This window comes from Ailuropoda melanoleuca, chromosome 2 (genome assembly GCF_002007445.2).
Source record: "Ailuropoda melanoleuca isolate Jingjing chromosome 2, ASM200744v2, whole genome shotgun sequence".
NCBI classification, from domain to species: Eukaryota; Metazoa; Chordata; class Mammalia; order Carnivora; family Ursidae; genus Ailuropoda; species Ailuropoda melanoleuca.
The window spans coordinates 135,792,835-135,814,298 of NC_048219.1; positions in this window are offsets into that span (position 1 = coordinate 135,792,835).

Here is a 21,464-nt window from a genome sequence, read left to right on the forward strand (position 1 = left end):
TACTAGACTATTCTCAGCCTTACCTCTTTGGATATTGTTTCTCCAACACTTCCTCAGTGTCTTTCTCATGCATTCCTATCAGAGATCAATTAGATCCTCTCACTAAATCTGTCATTTGACATCTATTTCTGAACCTCTTTTTTGTGTATTCACTCTTTATCTTCTATGTTTGCTGTGCATTTTTTAAGATAAAAAGAAAATAATCCTTTCTTTGTGTTCCTTTTCTTTTTTTTTTTTTTAAAGATTTTTATTTTTTTATTCGACAGAGATAGAGACAGCCAGTGAGAGAGGGAACACAAGCAGGGGGAGTGGGAGAGGAAGAAACAGGCTCATAGTGGAGGAGCCTGACGTGGGGCTCGATCCCATAACGCTGGGATCACGCCCTGAGCCGAAGGCAGACGCTTAACTGCTGTGCCACCAGGCGCCTCTTGTGTTCCTTTTCAACCTAAAAATATCTGTTAAATTTTTAATTTCAGTAATTACATTTTTAATACCTGATATTTGGAAATAGTTGTTTTTCATATTGTCCTGCACTTGTTTCATGGTTACCTTTTTCCTATGCCTTTGAGAATCTGCAACATACTTATTCTGAGGTCATCTTAGATACACTATTTTGTACTGTATCTGCGGTAACAATCTTGTGAATTTTGATTTTTTAACCTATTTTTCTTATCATTTTTTTCCTCATTGGTTTTGGAATTTTGGTTTGTAGGCCCAGCTATGATGGCATTTTTCTCCCCTTCCTTCCCTCTCTGTGCTCTTGTTGTCTGGTTTTGGGTGTCTCAATTTGGTCTCTATAATCCTGCGTGTATAACCCGATCTTATATTGTCAGTTTAGCACTTACATCTTCTGGGGTTAGTGGGGAAACCTCAGACTGAGTCATGGTCTAGCGAGTAGCTTGGTACTTATACTTAATGGGAAGATTTTTCTGTTTTTTTCCCCCCTCATAGTCTTAGGTACGCCTCTTTATGTAAGTTATTTGCTTGGGAAAAGTTATAGCTTTTCTTTGCTCCCCATTCATAGGCCTGGATCCAAACTGAACCCAGATTCACTGTCTACCTCAGTGAGGCATTTTAAATCTCTGCTCCCCCCATCTATTGTGCCTGTTGCTGGAGGCAAAGCCCAAAGACCTGAAGTTTCAACTCTGCTTTCTGTTTTTCACATCTCATATTTCATTACTGGTTCCATAGATGTTTATCTTATTTTTAAGGATGGCTTTACTTTAAAAATTTTTCCTTTTCCAGACTTTCTCTATAATTGGTATTTGCTGAATGTACGGAGCTGTCCCGGTGAACTGTGTCTGGTGTCTCAGTCTTCTTTTTCATTAAAACAAAACAAAATAAAAAAACCTTAAAGCTTAAAATAAGACATAAGAGATTCTTTTCATCATTTGAAAGAAATTCTTTTCTCAAAGTCTTGAAATGTATAACTATATTTTAGTCTCCATTTTAAAATCTTTCATGAGAGTGATGTTTCAAAAGTAATTTCCTGAATTTGTATAAATTATTTTTAATCTGCTAGTTGCTAGTCAACATTTTTAACGTTTAAAATGATACAACTTTTAGAAGAGTTAAGTCACTTTTTTGTCTTTTGATGACATACTAGCAAAACTGTAATTGCAAATAATATTGCTTAATAAAGAGAGACTTATTTTTAGTAGCTTAGTCAAACTTATTTTCATGGATTTATTTTGTAAAAATAAAACCTGAGGGTTGAATGTGCTTTATCTGAGTCATTAATTTGGGCTAATCTTTTCACTGGAAAGTACACTGTCGCACCAACCCTTGTCAAAATATAAAATTTTCAAAATGCATTAAAAATAATGTAGTACTTATAATTTTGCATGAATATTTTGGTCACAGAGAGATATATCTGTTTTAAATTAATAAGAAATATCTACCCAAATGTATAGTAGCTACTTGTAGTGTGAATTTTTATAACAATGCTGTAAAAATATTCCTTTCTATGAATCATCTTTTTCAGATATTTGTCATAAGGGTATTTATTTATTCATTCGTGTCTAACATGTTTAGAGAATACTAAGTACATACTTTTTCAACAAAAAAGTTGCCAATTTTATCTTCAAAGAAGATAATACTGTTGGAATTAAAAACAGTAAAAAGGTATCATTTTCCTTCCTAAAAGGCACAATCAAAATAAATTCCTATATTAGATTAAATTTCATTTGGGTGATTTTAGTCCTCTTTCGGTCTTTAGCAATTAGCTATCTGTGATTTCCTGTCGTTTAATTTTCAAATTCGTTCACTTAATTAATTTGACAAGCAATAAGTAACAAATAATATAATTACAAATCTTCTAAGCCATTTTTAGTAGTCTTTAATGTTTTAATCTGCAATTATACTTAAAGAATAATCTAGTCATAAACTACATGCATAGACAAAGCTGACGAAGTTCACATGAATTACATATAAAAAGAACTCAGGATCAGAGTCAGAGACCTGAATTTGTGTTCTCTCTTCACCACTTAATGCCTCTGTGAACCCAGGAAAGTTTAAGTCTCAGTTTCATCACCTATGAAATGCTGGAAATATTACGTAACTCCTAAGTTTGTCGGTGGATAAAATGAGATAATGGAAAATCATTGGCCCAGGGCTTATCCCATATCAGGGACTCTCTCAGTGATGATTTTTTTCAGATATGAGAGTTCTAGATTATCTGTTTGATTTCTTGGAACCAAAGTGTCTAAACAAACTTTTTTTTAGTATTTTTGTGTGTTTTTGTGTGTATTTTAATCAATAACCCCCTTCCCCCCCCCACTTTTTTTTGACTACTTACTATGAGACCTGTATAGTCCTAGTTTGAAAGTACAAACATGAGCTTGAATTCTATGCTGGTGATGAAGAACATTTATAATTAGAAAATTTTCCTAATTTCTAGTAAAGGTCAGATAGGATTTAGTCATAGGAATAAGAACCAAGGAGTATAAGATAATCAGACATTTAGAAAGCTCTTATCTCTGTTTCTTGCTCCCTGTCTCTCTTCCTGGGTTCATATTTTCTCTCATCTCTACTTCTCCTGTGGATCAGCTTCTTTCATCTTTCTCCTGGCACATGAAATTTCTTTGTTCAAGTTGCTCCTGTCAGCCCAGTGATGGCCATAGTAGACTATTTCAATGCAGAGACTGCACCTCTAATCTCTCTGGGTAGCAACTTGGAGACAAATTCCCATTGACCCTGTTTTAGTTGACTGTCCACCTACCTCAGTTGGCTGTGGCACGTGGCAGAGTCGTGGAGTCGGCTGCTTGTTTAGAAGAAACTGAGAGCATCCAAGGATCTAAGGATGTGCTCTGTACAGGCAGGAATGAGTTTGTTTCTAACTACTTCCAAAGAAGGGGAAATGTATTATTCAGAGAAAAGGGACTTTTAAAAAAAGCTAGAGCATAGGCTGATTGAAATAAGATCAACCACGCCATATCTGGCTTCATCTAAATTTTCCCACATCAAAATATCTTATTATAATGCAGGGACAAAAGTGAAATATTTATAAGTGTTGGATAAACTATTACATGAATCTAAGAATTCTCTGGCAAAGAATTTTGGTGTCTTGATGAAATGTTATAATTGTTCAAAACCTTCTTTAGACACTTTTATAAATGATATTTTTTTGTGAACTCATTTGCTTCAGTCATCTTGCTGAATGAACAAAGACCCAAAACATTTGGCTTCACTCTACTCCAGTGATACAAATTGTTGGTAGAACCACAGCAAAATAGAAATATTGGTTTGAAAGATGAACAGGTGAGAGAGTCTATGTGTATGTATTTTTAAATGTATATATGTTTATACAACAATATTTGAGGAAGGATTTATGGTACTTCATTCAATATTGCATCAGAAAATATTACTTTACTAGGAAAGTATTTCAAACAGCATGTCTTACTGGAAGTGGATAAAGGACATCACTCTGCATTACACACACAAAAAAAATCAATAGTATTATCTGGAATTTAGATCTAGGGAAAAAAGCAGGGACATCCAAGGACAAAGGATAAATCAGACTGAAGTAGAAACATAATTTGTATTCTTAACACCAACTAATTCGATAGTGAGGATGATGAAATTTAAAACATGGCAGCCTATTCAGAGAGGGGAACTTACCTAAATTAAAAGGAAAAAAACCATTTCAGACTGTGTGCCAATCAGGAGAATTAATATATGATTGACATGCTGAAAATTGCTTCTTTTTTTTAACAAAATTACCTGTAGTAAAGTTGCAAATCAACTAGTATTGAATGTCTACCATATATTAGATTCCATACTAACTTTTGAAGATAAAGAATTAGTAAATTTAAAATGCCTTCCTCTAAGGATTTTAAATGAGAATATTAGATGAGGAAGACTTGAATACACATAATTATTAGTTCACTGTTACTTTCAGAATAATAGGAGCATGTATACAATACCAAAAAAAAAAAAAATATGAAGAAAGCTATGCTGAAACCAGCAGTGTGTAAACCATAGTTTGATTCACTTATCTATAGGTTCCAGGCTTATGAAGACTGGAGATTCACCATAAATCCTGTTGTTGCCTTGCTAAGGTGAAAAGAATGGACAACAGATTTGTTTTCTTTCAAGGATCAAACTTTAGATCAAATGCTTGAGGTGTTAAATATTAAATAAAAAACCAGTCAATGGAAAAAGGTTTTTTTTTTTCTTTATGTTTTATATAGTAGGGCCTTCCCATGCATCTGAAATCAAACTTGGTAGACAATTACCTACTTTATGCCTTGTGCACGGAAAGGGTTCCCTTTCAACATGACCCCACTTCAGACTCCTGTTGTGACAGATCTCAGACAATGTTCCTGGCTTTCTTGCACCTATTTTTCATTCCATAGTCCCAGTTTATTCTTGCCTTTGACGTTGTATGGTTTTCTTCTTATGACCTTATGCTCTAGATACATTTGAAGGCTATCCCTCATTTGTGTGCTCAAACTTGGCATCCATGATTCCCTTTATTTTGTCTTGATGACCTAAGCTGTCCCTAAATTTTTTCCAGTAGTTTCATGTCTGTCTACATTATTATATATCAATAGTGACATATAATTTTTCATGCCTTAATTACCTGGCCCAGATTTTGTCCCTTTCTCCTTGCAGCTTCCTACAAAAATTTTGTGATTATATTAGGTATATCTAATAGTTCTCTTGTACTGCCCAAAATCTGATTTATATTTGGTTATTGCATCAAGGTTTTACAAACTTAAAGCAAAAGCTATATTTATTTTTATTCTCACTGTATCTACAGATCCGATCAAATACACCCCCCTCCTTTTCCTAGTGCCAGTGTGAAATGTCTTGGGGTAAGTCTGTGATTAGAAGCTTAACTTGGACTTGTTCAGAAAATGTAGTAGTGCAAGTGAATGGTTTGATAGACAATGGAAGCCATAGGGTAGGTTCCTTAGTACCAGCCTCTCCTTTCACTGCAGTGTTTTGTTTGTGCTTAGATATTTGACTAACAAATGCCATTAAAAAACAAGTATTATTTGGGAGAATAATTCCTTAAGAATTATTTGACAACCTCAATTGTGATTACATACATTTATAATACTACAGGACAAGGATAGATGGGAGGCAACATTAGAAGGAAGCGAATGGAAGGATTTTTATACCACATACACTAATTACTGAAACTGGGCAATTAGGAGATCTTTGTCCTAATCTTAGATTTGCCTCTGATTATAATTGGCAAAGCACTGAATCCACATTTTCTAAATTTTCTTTTGAAAATAGAAAAAATTAGGTTTGATACTTGAAGTGCCTTTGCTCACCCTGTGCAAATTTTGGTATGGGTGTTAGAGCTTCCTTCTTTTCTTTAGGTTTTTTTTTACTAAAAATAAAAATATTTTTATTGCTTTAAACATTCCACTGTGGGGTGCCTGGGTGGCTCAGTCCTTAAGCGTCTGCCTTTGACTCAGGGCGTGGTCCCGGCGTTCTGGGATCAAGCCCAGCATTAGGGTCCTCTACTGGGAGCCGGCTTCTTCCTCTCCCACTCCCCCTGCTTGTGTTCCCTCTCTCGCTGGCTCTCTCTCTGTCAAATAAAAAAAAAAATCTAAAAAAAATAAATAAATATACATTCCACTGAAATGATAGCAATTTATAAATTATAAAATGGAAAAAGTAAAACATAGAACATGAAAATATTATAAACACTTTTGAGGTGTGGGGGTTACTTGTATTTAAGTGTCCTTTTTAATATGGGATATTAGTAAGAAACATAGAGTGCAAAAATACAGAATTGGCAATTATATACATTAGTGGTATTGAACACCCTGAGTGCCTGCATTTCATATTCTTGCATATTCTTTCCATATTCTTCTAACTTTTAGTTATTCAATTCTCTTACATTCTGAACTCCCTCTCTTCTAGTCAAGGATTATAAACCATATATAATAAGGCATAAATATATGATAGAAGTTGAATTTCTTACTCCTCTCAAGAACGCATGCATTTAAGCGGGGTCAAAGGTTTAAGCCAAATGACTGGCATTAAATGTGGAAATATCAAGAATCAGCCTGTGGTTACAAAGTTTTTTCTTTTTGTCTTAAATAGCAGAACCTTCCAGTGCAACTGAAATCAAACACTGGCAATTAACTATTTTATGCTAAGACAATGCTATTCTTAACTTCATTATTTGTTCTCTTATATTTCAGAAAAATTTATATGTGAATTATCCATAGCACAAAATTTGCTTAAATGTTGTATTTTTCATGTCATACTTACAAAGACATTTAAAAAATAGGAGAAAACACAAAATGTATAAAAATTGAAGTAAATTGAATTTGACTTTACCTATGCTATCTGAACATAATAGACAAATCAATTTTTTTTTTTACTTTTATGCACTTATATGCTAAAGGGGAGAGAAGAAACATTACTTCAAATCTGGAGAGTTTGAGTGTAGTATACAATGGAGTTTAAAGTGTTAGACTGTTTTGAGAGCCGTGTCATATTGGCAATTTTCAAAGGTGGTATGGAAATCTGGGCCTGAGGAAGTGGTCCTGTGGAATTGGTGTAAGCACTGACCAGAAAGGCAGAAAGTGATGGAGAATAGCAGAGTAATGGATGCTGACCATTTTTAATCCCTTCATTGTAGATTTATTGGTCTTAGTTTCTATGGCCTGAGAAAATTAATTTTATTGGTATTCCTTGTTAATATTTTTCCATTTATTTCTAGTGTATTATTTGTACACAATAACACAAGATAACATTTTGCAAATAGGGTGTTAAAAAGCGTAGAGTAAAGATTTACCTTTGAGATTTATTACCTTGAAAAAAAAGAGGAATAGGAGAGAAATTCAAGAACTTCATGGTACAACAAATTAAATGAGACTGAGAGCTGAGATGTTAGAATATAAATTAATTGATTAATATGTAATCTGATTATAAACAAACATGATGCTTATCTATGTTCAGCTCCATTAAGGATCGATAATTTCTACTTGAGAACTATGCCTACAAATTAAAAATACAGTATAATCATTGTTCTATCTTTTCACAAATATGAATAGATGTTGTTCCTACTATTTAAAAGAACACTTCACTTATAAAGTCTGAGCTGCAGCTCTGATGGGCAATCAAATTAAACTTGCCTCACAAGACAAAGTGATCTTCCTATCCATTCATAACTGTAACAATATCATTACTCACTATATATAGTATAGCCCAAAGTTAGCTTTCTAGAAAGCTGAATTTAACAACATTTATGTTGGTTTATATGTGACTTTGTATATTTCATTAAAAATTATAAATTTGCCATTATCCCATACTCAAAATCTTAGGCTTAATTCACAAGAGTTAAAACTTAAAATGATGTGTGCACAGAGGATTGCAAAGGAGTTTTAAGTTATTTTTCAGATTTATGATAAAGCTTTTTGACCACACTCTAAGTGGTGCCCTATTGTTATTTTTAAAGCATCATTGGACCGTATTCCATTTGAGAATATAAAGACTTTCCGCTAAAAGTTGAAACCGTTGAAAGTAGCAAGGGCCATCCAGAAAACTTGTCTTTTACTGCTGGACTGCTACCTTACTTAAGGACTATTAATTTGAAATGATTATGACACAGTGTGAAAACTTTTACATTTATAAAACATCAAGCCTGTTTCCTTTGTAAAAAGTCTCACCAGTCTGAGATTTTAAATATAAATTATTCAATAGCTACTTCTTTTTTGACATTTTAAGTGATTATGCACTGTAAATATGGGGTGGTTTCAAAATAAAAAATTCACAGGGGACTACAGCTTCCAACTAAGATGGAGTGGAGTAACACAATTTACACTTTCACATGAAAACAAACCAATTTTTTTCTATATATATTTCAGTTACTGGAAACCAGATAACACAGGACAGTGATCCCATCCTAATCCCTCCTCCCTACCTCTAGCTCTGGTTTTATCCTAAATTTTGAACTAATTCTGCAAGCACCTACTTTATCTGCCAGTCTTCCATGGCTGACACGGTTCCTAAAAATATATAAAGAGTACAAGAGTAAGGAATTAGGGAGAAAATAACATTAATTATTTGAAATATAATTCTGCTCAGGCTGTTAAGATGAAGATGTCAGGCACAGGTTTGGGTGCTGGTTGGGGGCTCTGAGCTTTAAGCAGATCCAATGGTCAAATGGTTGTTTGGTAGATTTTTCTGGTGTTTTTTCTCATTTGATATCTGTTCTAAATTATTCTTTGTTCTAAATCTATCATCTCTTGTTACTCTCCTTGAAAGTGTCAACAGAAAGCAAAACTTCCTTATGGTTTGATAATAAAATTTTATTTTGGTAACTGTGACTTGGATACCCAAGCAGCGAAAAAGTAGGGGTGAATGAAATATTTTTAGTCTGGTTGGCCAAAGTCTGAGTGAACTACTAGAGTTGCCTAAGGGAAATTGTGTTTAATAAAGACCTGTTGCAAATTGATACAAATTACCATCATTTACATTTTCATAGATAATAATCAAGGACAAAAAGGATATAGTTAATGATATTTTCATCTCTTTTATGAAGATGAGACTTCTAGAAAATTAAATAAATACATAAGTTAAGTAGCCAAAGAATAGCATTTGATTTTCAGAACCCTGGCCTACAATTCAAGTATCATTTGATCCTAGAAAAGACAATGAATATGTTTGGTAAGAGAATAGATAACTTGATCAAATTTAATTGGATTGATAACTTGATTAAATTTAATGGGGTAGATAAGATCATATGGTCATTTTCAAATGTTAATATAATTCAAATCAATAATACATTAAAAAATAAAATTTAACAAATTTTAAAAATTTAATTTACTTAAAAATAAAATTTATTTAAAGATAAATTTATTTAAAAATAAAAGTTAGAAAAAATAACAAAATTTAGGTGTTTCAAATCTCAAAGATGTCAACTACGAAAAGGAAAATCTGTAGTTACAAGCAGTACTTTTTGATATGCTCCAGTTTTAAATATGAATTTATAAATGATGTAAGAAGTCTTTCATGACCATAATAAAATAAAAATATCCCACAAGAATAGAGTTAAAAGCTATAGATCTTAAAGAAGATGTTAATGAATGCTTTTAAGGCTATTTTCACAATAAGAACTTATTTCACTTAGCATAATACTCTGTAGCTTCATCCATGTTGTTGCAAATGGCAAGATTTCATCCTTTTTTATGGCTGAGTAATATTCCATTATATATCACTTCTTCCTTAGCCATTCATCTATCAATAGACACTTCCATAATTTGGCTATTGTAAATAATACTGCAGTAGACATAGAAGTGTATATATCTTTTCAAATTAGTGTTTCCATATTCTTTGAGTAAATAACCAATAGTGGAATTATTGGTCATATAATAATTCTATTTTTAATTTTTTGAGGAACTTCCACTGTTTTCCACAGTGGCTGCACCAGTTTGTCTTCCCACCAGCAGTGCACAAGTGTTCCTTTTTCTCCACATCCTTGTGAACACTTGTTTTTGTGTTTTGATTTTAGCCATTCTGATAGGTGTGAGGTGATATATCATTGTGATTTTGATCTGCATTTCCCTGATGATTAAGGTGTTGAATATCTTTTCCTGTGTCTGCTGGCCATCTGTATGTCTTCTTTGGAGGAATGTCTATTCATGTCTTCTGCCCATTTTTTAATTGGATTATTTTTTGTGTGTGTGCATTGAGTTGTAAAAGTTCTTTATATATTTTGGATGTTAACCCTTTATCAGATATGTCATTTGCAAATATCTTCTCTCATTCAGTAAGCTGGCTTTCAGTTTTGTTCATTGTTTCCTTTGCTGTGCAGACGCTTTTTATTTTGATGAGTTTCAATTATTTATTTTTGTTTTTGTTTCCCTTGCTTCAGGAGACATATGTAGAAACATGTTTCTATGACTGATGTCAGCGAAATTATGGCCCATGATCTCTTCTAGGATTTTTATGGTTTCAAGTCTTCCATTTAGGTCTTTAATCCATTTTGAGTTTATTTTTGTGTATGGCGTAGGAAAATGGTCCACTTTTTCTTCTGCATGTAGCTGTCCAGTTTTCACAACACCACTTTTTGAAGAGACTGTCTTTTTCCATTGAATACTCTTGCCTCTTTGTTGAAGATTAATTGACCATGTAAGTGTGGGTTTATTTCTGGGCTCTTTATTCTGTTGTGTTGATCTAGCTGTCTATTTTTGTGCCAGTCCCATACTGTTTTGATTACTTCAGCTTTGTAGTATATCTTGAAATCTAGGATTGTGAAACTTCCAGTTTTGTTCTTCTTTTTCAAGATTTCTTTGGCTATTCAGGTTCCTTTGTGCCTCCATATGAATTTTAGGATTTTCATTCTAGTTCTATGAAAATGTTACTGGTATTTTAATAGAGATTGCATTAAATCTGTAGATTGCTTTGGGTAATATGAACATTTTAACAGTATTTGTTCTTTCAGTCCATGAATGTGGAATATCTTTCTATTTGTTTTTGTTGTCCTCAATTTCTTTCATGCATGTTTTATAGTTTTCAGAGTACAGGTCTTTCACCTCCTTGGTTAAATTTATTTCTAGTTATTTTATTATTTTTGGTTCAGTTGTAAGTGGGATTTTTTTCTTCATTTCTCTTGACTCTACTTCAATATTAGTGTATAGAAAAGCAACTTATTTTGTATCCTGCCACTTTATGGAATTCATTTATCAGTTCTAGTAGATTTTTGGTAGAATTTTTATTTAGGGTTTTCTATGTATAATATCTTGTCATCTGCAAATAATGAATGTTTTACTTCTTCCTTACTGATTTAGATGCCCTCTGTGTCTTTTTCTTGTCTGATTGCTGTTGCCAGGACTTCCAGTACTACGTTGAACAAAAATGGTGAGAGTGGAAGTCTTTGTATTGTTCCTGATCTGAAGGGGACACTTCTCAGTTTTTCACCATCATGCATGTTAGCTGTGGGTTTTTCATATATTATGTTGAGGTGTGTTCCTTCTAAACCTACTTTGCTGATGATTTATATCATGAATGGATGTTGTACTTTGTCAAATGCCTTTTCTGCATCTATTGAAATAATCAAATGCTTTAATCCTTTCTCTTGTTGAAATGGTGTATCACACTGATTGATTTGCAAATATTGAACCACCCTGGTATCCTAGGAATAAATCCCACTTGATTTTGGTGAATGGTTTTTTATAATGTGTTGTTGGATTTTGTTTGCTAATATTTTGTTGAAGATTTGTAAATCTATGTTCATCAGAGATATGGGCCTGTAGTTTTCTTTTTTTGTAGTGTCTCTATCTGGTTTTGGTATCAGGGTAATGCTAGCCTCTTCAAATGAATTTGGAAGTTTTCCTTCTATTTTTTGGAATAGTTTGAGAAAAATAGGTATTCTTTAAATGTTTGGTAAAATTCACCTTTGAAGCTGTCTGGTCCTGGACTTTTGTTTGTTGGGAGTTTTTTGATTACTGATTCAATTTCATTGCTGGTAATTGGTCTGTTCAAATTTTATATTTCTTCCCGATTCAGTTTTTGGAGGTTATACGTTCTAGGAAGTTATCCATTCTTTCCAGGTTGTCTAATTTGTTGGCATGTAATTTTTCATAATATTCTCTTATAATCCTTTGTATTTCTGTGGTGTTTGTTATTATTATTTCTCCTCTTTCATTTCTGATTTTATTTGAGTCCTCTCTCTTTTTCTTTTTTTTTTTCCCTTTCTTTTCTTCTCTTTTCTTTTCTTTCTTTTTTTCTTTCTTTCCTCCATCCTTCCTTCCTTCTACTGGTTTTGGATTTTGTTTATTCTTCTTTTGCTAACTTCTTTAGGTATAAGGTTAAGTTGTTTATTTGAGATTTTTCTTGCTTCTTGAGTTAGGCCTGCATTGCTATAAACTTCCCTCTTAGAACAGTTTTTGCTGAATCCCAAAGATTTTGGACCATTGTGTTTTCATTTTCATTTGTCTACTTGTATTTTTTGATTTCCTCTTTGATTTCTTGATTGGTCCGTTCATTGTTTAGAGGCATGTTAATTAATCTTTGTGTATTTGTGTTTTTTCCATTTGTTTTGTGGTTGACTTCTAGTTTCAAAGCATTGTGGTTAGAAAAGATGCATGGTAGGACTTAAATCATGTGAATTTGTTGAGACTTCTGTGACCTAATATGTGATCTGTTCTGGAGAATGTTTCATGTGCTCTTGAAAAGAATGTGTATTCTGCTGTTTTAGAATGGAATGTTTTGAATATATTTATGAGATCCATCTGGTCCAGTGTGTCATACAAAGCCAGTGTTTCCTTGTTGATATTCTAAACTGGTGTAATATTAATTCAAGAAAGATTGTGATAAATTGAGGATACTATTTTAGTCCTTAGAACAACCACTAAAACATTAAAACAGAGGTATTCATAAAAATGACAGAGGGAGTAAAATGAAATGCCAAAAGGATTATTTTGAAAGTACTCCATTATCCAAACAGGCAGAAAGAGAGGATAGAAAGAACAAAGAACAGAGGAGAAAATAGTAAACATACAGTAATCAATCATTTAATTATATTAATTTTAAATGGATTGAATACTCCAGTGAATAGGTAGAGATGGACAGAATAGGCTGAAACAAAATAAAAACGCAATTCAACTATTTGATGTTCACAAGAGCTGCATTTTAATTTTTATTATATTTGCTTTATTTTTTTATTTTGAAATGATTTCTAACATGTAGAATATATGAGAATAGTACAGAGAATTCCCAAATATCCTTTATCCAGATTCGCCAATTGCCCACATTTTGCCACACAACAACTCTATGAAGAAATAAATCCTCTTGAGTCATCAAGGCTCAGAGAGGTTAAATGATTCCCCTCAGGCTTCACAGCTAGTATGCTTATATTGGTGCAGCAATATAAACACAGGCAGTCTTAAGTCCAGAACATATGTTCTTAAATATTATGTTTTATTTCTACCAATGTGTATAAATGCAGTTGGTAACTGTTTTGTGTCAATATTCAAATGTAAGCCAAGCTGGCTTCATAATACCATTTTTGCATCTCAATATAAAATAGTTATCTTTAAGTAGTTGGTTAACTGTCCAATGTGATGTTTTCTAGAGTAGTAGCCTTATCACAGGGGCTGTTCAAGGTTACAGGTAAATGGCAGTATTTCAGGAATAGTATATAGAGGGATCCTGTGTTGGGTAGAACATCAAATAAAATGGAAGAAAAGGCCCCTTCAGATTCTAAGAATCTATTATCTGCTATTTTATTGGAATACTCACAATTTCAGTTTCTGACTGCCCTTCCTCTCAGCCCCAAAAGCATATTGTATCCCTTAGAAGTCATCTTTATTTATCAGTAGATTTTCATTGTATTCATAATTGCCTTAGGAATTAAGGTACTTTCCAGATATAAAGAAAAATCTTCATAATCTTAAATAGGAGGGAATTCTCATATCTTATTAAAACTTAAACTTCATTAAAATTTTCAAGCTCCATTAAACTTAGTTAAGCCTCATTAAGTGAGGCTTAGTGTCTTTAGCCTTCTTAAACCAAGCTGGGAATAACTAAACTTTTTGAAATCCTGATTATGCTTTTAGGCGCAAAAGACTAGATAAGACTGGTTAAGCATCAAAAGCTAATTAACCTGGGATCATTTAACATCTTTTCTTCATGGTTGACAGAACACTTAAATTGTTAAACCAATTTGAGTTCCATTAAATAGTTTTAAATATTGTTAAAATTTGTTAAGCATCATTAATCCAATTAATCATCATAAAGACAGTAAACACAAACTTTTGTTCAATTTTTAAGAAAAATTCTTGTTTAGTTTGGACAAAATTCATTAAGTTTATGAGTTACTCACATTAATATTTTTGTCCTCCTTTAGAATTATTAAGCTACCCCTATTTAGAAAGGAAGACACTGAATCAGTGGAATTCTAAGCATTTCCTTTACCAGCCTATACATCCAATGTCACAGAGACTTATTTAAAATCTATTGCACTATTTATGATTCAGACTTCCTCTCTCTATTTATATCATTTCTAGCTACCTATTTATCATCTAAATGAATAATGAATGAATGGGTAAATATTGCCAAATATAATAATTCCATATATATAATTATATATAATTCCATATATATAATTGTTATCAAAGGGAAGGAAATGAATAGCAAAGGGCTCTTGAAGGAACCCACAGTTATTTTTTCGATCACCATTTGACCTCTGGTGAGCCATTAGACCATTTATTTCAGTACCATGTGAGTTAATATTTGAGAATGTCTCTACACTCTTTAGAAAGTTAAATCTTCTTAATGATTTCCTTCTAATTTCCTCTCAATTAAAGGAATGAATCAATCAGAATAAGGTAATATAAAAGGGAAATGAAATGTTTGAAAAATGTTTTAAAAAAGTAACATTTGTTCATTCTTTTAACAAATATTTTCACTTAAGCATGGGATGCTGCCGCTCATGTACAGCTTTATCATTCATTGACCAGATGATACCCAGGCATGAAGGACAGTTAACTTAAATCAGTCACTTAGTGCCCAGGGCCAGTCTCTATCAGGTTACAGTAGCAATGATAGAGCTGTGCAGAAGAGGACAGATATGTTGGGCTCCTCAACTTTTGCAAGGTTCATCCCATATCCTCTTGCATGCCTGTGTTTTACTAAGGCAGATAGAAAGTTTGTCACATCCTGTAGCCAGGTCCAATTAGCATAATGTCATCAATAAAATGAACCAACCTGATAGTGAAGGAATAACTGGACAGTCAAGATTCCTTTGGATTATGTGATGACCAGGAACAGGCAAATCGACATATTGTGTGGTAAGACAGTCACGATGTTCTACTATTTCTGATCATGCTTATGTCTGTTGATAGGAATCTAAAGAAAGCAAAATAGGGGTGCCTGGGGGGCACAGTTGGTTAAGTGTCAGCCTTCGGCTCAGGTCATGATCCCAGGGTCCTGAGATTGAGCCTCACATCAGGCTCCTTGTTCAGTGAGGATCCTGCTTCTCCCTCTCCCTCTGCTGCCTCCCCTGCTTGTGCTCTCTCACTTTCTCTCTCAAATAAATAAATAAAATCTTAAAAAAAGAAAAAAAGAAGAAAGCAAAATAGGTATGTTAGGATATATTGGTTTTATCCACTAAAATCTCTGTTCCCATCACAGTTGCAATTGGTAAAATGATCTGATTAAGTTTGGAATAGTTTCTAATCATTTATTTTGCAAGGTCTGTCTGGCTTTTCTATCAACAAAAAAAGTAAATTAATGGGAGAAGCAGTAGAAATCATCACCGCTCAGTCTTCCAGGTATTTGAAAATTGCATTGGTTTCTGCCCATCTCCTGGGATAGGACATTGCTTTTAGTTTACTGTCTTGGTGCAAGCGTGACATAATGGCTTCCACAGGACACACTTACCATAATGACCCTTAATTCACAGGAACAAATCTAGGGATTCTTTCATTACTAAGTATATATTCTAGAACCAAAGAAAGAGCCATAGCATATGGCCATGACTCTAATGGATTTCTCATGAGATGCCTCAGACCACAACATCATCTTTAAACTGACCTCCAATGCCACTTACTCTGGCCATGAATCATAGCAGGGTCTTGGGTCTTTAAAAATTAGCTTCAATTAAAAGCCAACATCTAATATTTCTGGAAGGTCTTGGATATTTCTCTTTACCCAGGCATGCTCACCTTGCTAATTTTTACATTAGCACGTTTCTGCAATTCTTTTGGATAAAGGCTATCTTTTTCCAGAGTAGGTCTTTTATTTCTCCATTTGGAGTATGATAGGATAAAAATCTCTTGTTTGGTATTAGAGGCAATAAGAGATGGTGAGGTTGGGTGCAAAACAGGCATCCTTGAGGCAACTGCCTGAAGTGAAAGATTTTATGGACAGTAAAGCTGGTAAGGACTGGCTGCTTCTACAGTTAAGGAAGGTTTAGGATACTTTAGGGATTCAGACTTCTTGGTCCTCTATGTTTTTACCAAAATGGCCCACTATCCTAGGTTCCAAAGTCTTGCACACCATGCCTTAATGTTAGTGAAGAGGCCTGGTAGAGTGCTACATTTAATTGGCACTGCAACTCGGTAACCCTTACCCTCAAGCTCAGTGTTATCTGTCTTATGACAGTGGAAGATAAGGAATCTTTGAAGCTTTCATAGACATTTTCTAATTCCTTTTCTTTATTCCCATGTTCTGAGCTGGGCATTCAAGAACTTACACTTCTCATTTTCCCTACGTGACATCTAGGGTTTTCAGTAGCAGCCATTCCATGCCACAGTCTTTGTAATCCCTGCTGTGACATAACCACTAATGGAACAGTTACTCGATATTCAAAAATCAATTTAAACACACCAAATATATATATATAGCATTTTTCCTCAATTTATATAATGGTTCGATCTTTCAGAACTGTTTTTATGAATTAGAAAGATCATTAGGGGCCACAAAAATCTATGCTAAATCACTATGGTCAAATAGCAAAGAGCTTTCTCTTCTTAAGAGAGCTACCCCTAAGCTAAAACTCTCCTCACTAATTAAGCCTAAGTCTAAATGTGAGCTTCACTCGGAAGGGCTAAGTCTAAAATACAGGCAATTGGGGTGCCTGGGTGGCATAGCGGTTAAGAGCCTGCCTTTGGCTCAGGGCGTGATCCCAGCGTTATGGGATCGAGCCCCACATCAGGCTCCTCCACTATGAGCCTGCTTCTTCCTCTCCCACTCCCCCTGCTTGTGTTCCCTCTCTCGCTGGCTGTCTCTATCTCTGTCAAATAAATAAATAAAATCTTAAAAAAAAATACAGGCAATAGGCATTATATATATATAAAGATATATATATTATATATCTTGATATATAATCTGAAGAATTTGTGACATCATAACCATATTAAAATGGATTAAATGGATTAAAATTCATTAAATGGATTAAAATGGATCTCATGTAATCATGTGAGGTGGGCATAAAATGACATGTGGATTCATGACTGATCCAGTATGATGATGGTTATTGGTATTTTCTCCAGTTTCTTTGAAGTTTTTTAAGCCCTATGAGGATCTTGAGGCTTGAAGCTACCGAATGCACGGGTATGGAAATTAGCAAGGATGAAATAATAACCATGTGTTCAGTGGAATTTGAGCCTCAGGTCTCTGATTTGTTCTGCTTCTCTGTGAAATACCTGAACCACAAACTGTTTTACTTCCAGCATTTTGGTGCATGAAATCTCTCCATTATTCTCAATAACCACCCCTAGCTTTAGACTCCTTGAGAACTCATTACAAAATTAGAACATCTTAAGATTTCACTTTTGTAAATTTTTGTAACATTCAGCCAGACTCCCCACATCTTCTAAATCCTGTTGAGTAATGTTAGACATATACAGCTTTAGTACCCTAATAGTGCTAAAAGAATGCAGTCTTGTACAATTACCTAATTCTTTTCACAATAAAAAATGAAACTATATTTGATTCTTATTTACTATAAGAAAAATTCCTTGGTGTCTATCTTTCACTCATTTATAGAAAGCATCAATATTTAATATTAACCCACTCATATTTTGCTTTCTGTCTCAGAATATGAACAAGTTAATGATCAGAAATAAGATTTAATATAAGAAACATGTTCTAAGTTATTTCAACAAAAAAAGGGCAGATCTATTTGAGTAAGTAAAATTATGCATTAAAAAGCTTTTTCTTATATAGAAATACCTTTTTATAACACACTCTACCATGCTATATTCTGCTTTGAATTAGTCTCCTCTGGAAGTGTGTCTTAGAAAACTTGATTTAGGGGCGCCTGGGTGGCACAGCGGTTAAGCGTCTGCCTTCGGCTCAGGGCATGATCCCGGCGTTATGGGATCGAGTCCCACATCAGGCTCCTCCGCTATGAGCCTGCTTCTTCCTCTCCCACTCCCCCTGCTTGTGTTCCCTCTCTCGCTGGCTGTCTCTATCTCTGTCAAATAAATAAATAAAATCTTTAAAAAAAAAAAAAGAAAACTTGATTTAACTAACAACTAAGAATGATTTATAATTAGTGTATCAATTATTCATATATAAATGTTTCCAGGTTACAAGAAATATGTATACAATTTGTCACATAAACAGGGCAATTTCTTCATAAGATAAATATACTTAGCAAATTATTTTCTCATAAAGCAAAGGTAAAATTAAGGTGAACCCTTACTGAAATATCAAAAATGTGAATTAGGCCCAAATTAGCTTTTCCTGCAGACTTAAAAACAGTATCTAATAGCTTTACAATCATGTGATATTTAATATCCATATATTTGCATATAATTTACTTTTAAAGATATCTTTAATATTTATATGGCAACATTGCTGAAAAATGTAGTGAATGTTAAAAGCAGCAATAAAATGCATCTATTGTTTGAAAAAGTGTCTCTCCCAAGACTAAATCAATGACTTCCATATTAAATTTTCTTAGTATATGCTACTTAACAATATTTTTTCTACTGCTGTAATGTCACAAACATAGCAAGCTGACTGCAAATCAAACCATGTTTATTCTGCTTCTAGTCACTAACACTAAAACAAAAATTTTGGAGTCTGAATTTACCTGACAATTTTGCAGATGATGCATGAGGCAGATTAGCATACCTCCCTTAATTTTCCTTCACTATTATGGCTTTAATATTGAGAGCAAAAGCTGAGCATATCTGCATTCAAACAAAAAGGATGTGAAAGAATAGTCACCTTATAGCATGAAAAGTGCAGTTGATGGACAATTTGAATTGCATGTCTCCTGATGTTTTGGGCTGGAGCACTTTTAACCATCTGGGAAGAACTGGAACGTTGTGGCACAGAACCTGAGATTGTGGGTTGAATTGTGTCCCCCAAAAAAGGTATATCGAAATTCTAACGCCAGGTACCTGTGAATGTGATTTTATTTGAAAGTGGGGTGGTTACAGATGCAATCGAGTTAAGATAACAGGACACTGAATTAGGGCAGACCCTAATCTTGTATGACTAGTGTCCTTATAAGAAGAGGAGAAATGACACAGAAGACACACAGGGAGAATGCCATGGCATGAGGGAAACAGAGTGTAGAATGATATATCAATAAGCATGGAGCACCAACAATTGCTATTGGCACCAGAAGCTAAAGAAAGTCATGGAACATGCTCCTCAGAGCCTTCAGAAAGAGTATGGCTCTGCCAACACCTTCTAGCCTCCAGAACTGGGAGAGAATGAATTTCTGTTGTTTTAACCCACCCAATCAGTGACAATTTGTTATAGTAGCCCGGAAACTAATAAACCTGAGGGTTTTTTTTTTTAATGAAAGAATTAAAATTTATTGAAGTATAGTTGACATGCAATATTATATTAGTTTCAGGTGTACGACATAGTGATTTGCTATTTATGAACCTTATGAAGTGATCACCATGTTACCGTCCATCACGATACAATGTTATTATAGTTTACCGACTATGTTCCCTAAGCTGTACTTTGCATCCATCCCCATGGCTTATTTACTTAATAACTGGAAGTTTGTATTTCTTAATTCCCTTCACTTCTTTCACCCATACTTCTGCCACCTCTGCTCTGGTAACCGCTGGTTTGTGCTCTGTATTTATGAGTCTGTTTTTTTTTTTTTAATATTTTATTTATTTATGTGACAGAGAGACAGCCAGCGAGAGAGGGAACACAGCAGGGGAGTGGGAGAGGAAGCAGCAGGCTCCCAGCGGAGGAGCCCAATGTGGGACTCGATCCCGGAACGCCGGGATCACGCCCTGAGCCGAAGGCAGATGCTTAACGACTGCGCTACCCAGGAGCCCCTATGAATCTGTTTTGTTTGCTTTTTTGTTTATTAGAAGCCATATACAAGTAAAATCATGTGGTATTTGTCTTTCTCTGACTTATTCCATGTAGCATAATACTCTCTAGGTCTATCCATGTTGTTGCAAATGGCAATATTTCATTCTTTTTTCTGACTGGATAATATTCCATCGTATATATATACCACAGCTTCTTTACTTATTCATCTATTGGTGGACACTTAGGTTCCTCTTATATCTTGACGACTAAATAATGATGCAATGAATGTAGAGTGCATATATCTTTTCGAGCTAGTTTTTTTTTTTTTTCAGGTAAAACCCAGAAGTGAAATTGCTGGATTGTATGGTATTTCAATTTTTAATCTTTTGAACAATGTCCATACTGTTTTCCATAGTGACTGTACCAGTTTCCATTTCCACCAACAGTGTATAAGGATTCCCTTTTCTCCACATCCTCTCCAACACTTGTTATTTCTTCTCTTTTTGATCCTAGCCATTCTGACAGGTGTAAGGTGATATCTCATTATAGTTTTGATTTGCATTTCCCTGATGAAAAGTGATGCTGAGCAAATTTTCATGTGTCTTTTGGACATCTGTATGTCTTCTTTGCAAAATGCCTATCAGGTGCTCTACCCATTTTTTAATCAGATTGTGGTGATTTGGTGTTGAGTTAGAGGAGTTTTTATTTTGGATATTAAAACCTCTTATTGGATATATCATTTGCACATTTTCTTCCCATTCAGTAGGCTGTCTTTTAATTTTGTTGATGGTTTCTTTTGCTGTACAATTGTTGTTTAGTTTGATGTAATTCCAATAGTTTATTTTTGCTTTCAATGCCCATGCCTGAGAAGACAGGTCCAAAAAATATTGCTAAAAGAGTTTACGGCCTATGTTTTTTCCTAAGATTTTTATGGTTTCAAGTCTTACATTTAGGTCTTTAATCCATTTTGCATTTATTTTTGTGTTGGTATAAGAAAGTGGTCCAGTTTCATTCTTTTGCATGCAGCCTGCCCTGTTTTCCCAATGACATTTATTGAAGAGACTGTCTTGTCCCCTTTGTCATATACTGATTGGCCATTTATGTATGGCAATATTTCTGGGCTCTCTGTTCTGTTCCATTGAATTTTGTGTCTGTTTTTGTGCCACTACCATACTGTTTTGGTTACCATAGCTTTGTAGTATACAGTTAACCCTTGAACAGCACAAGTTTAAACTATACATGTC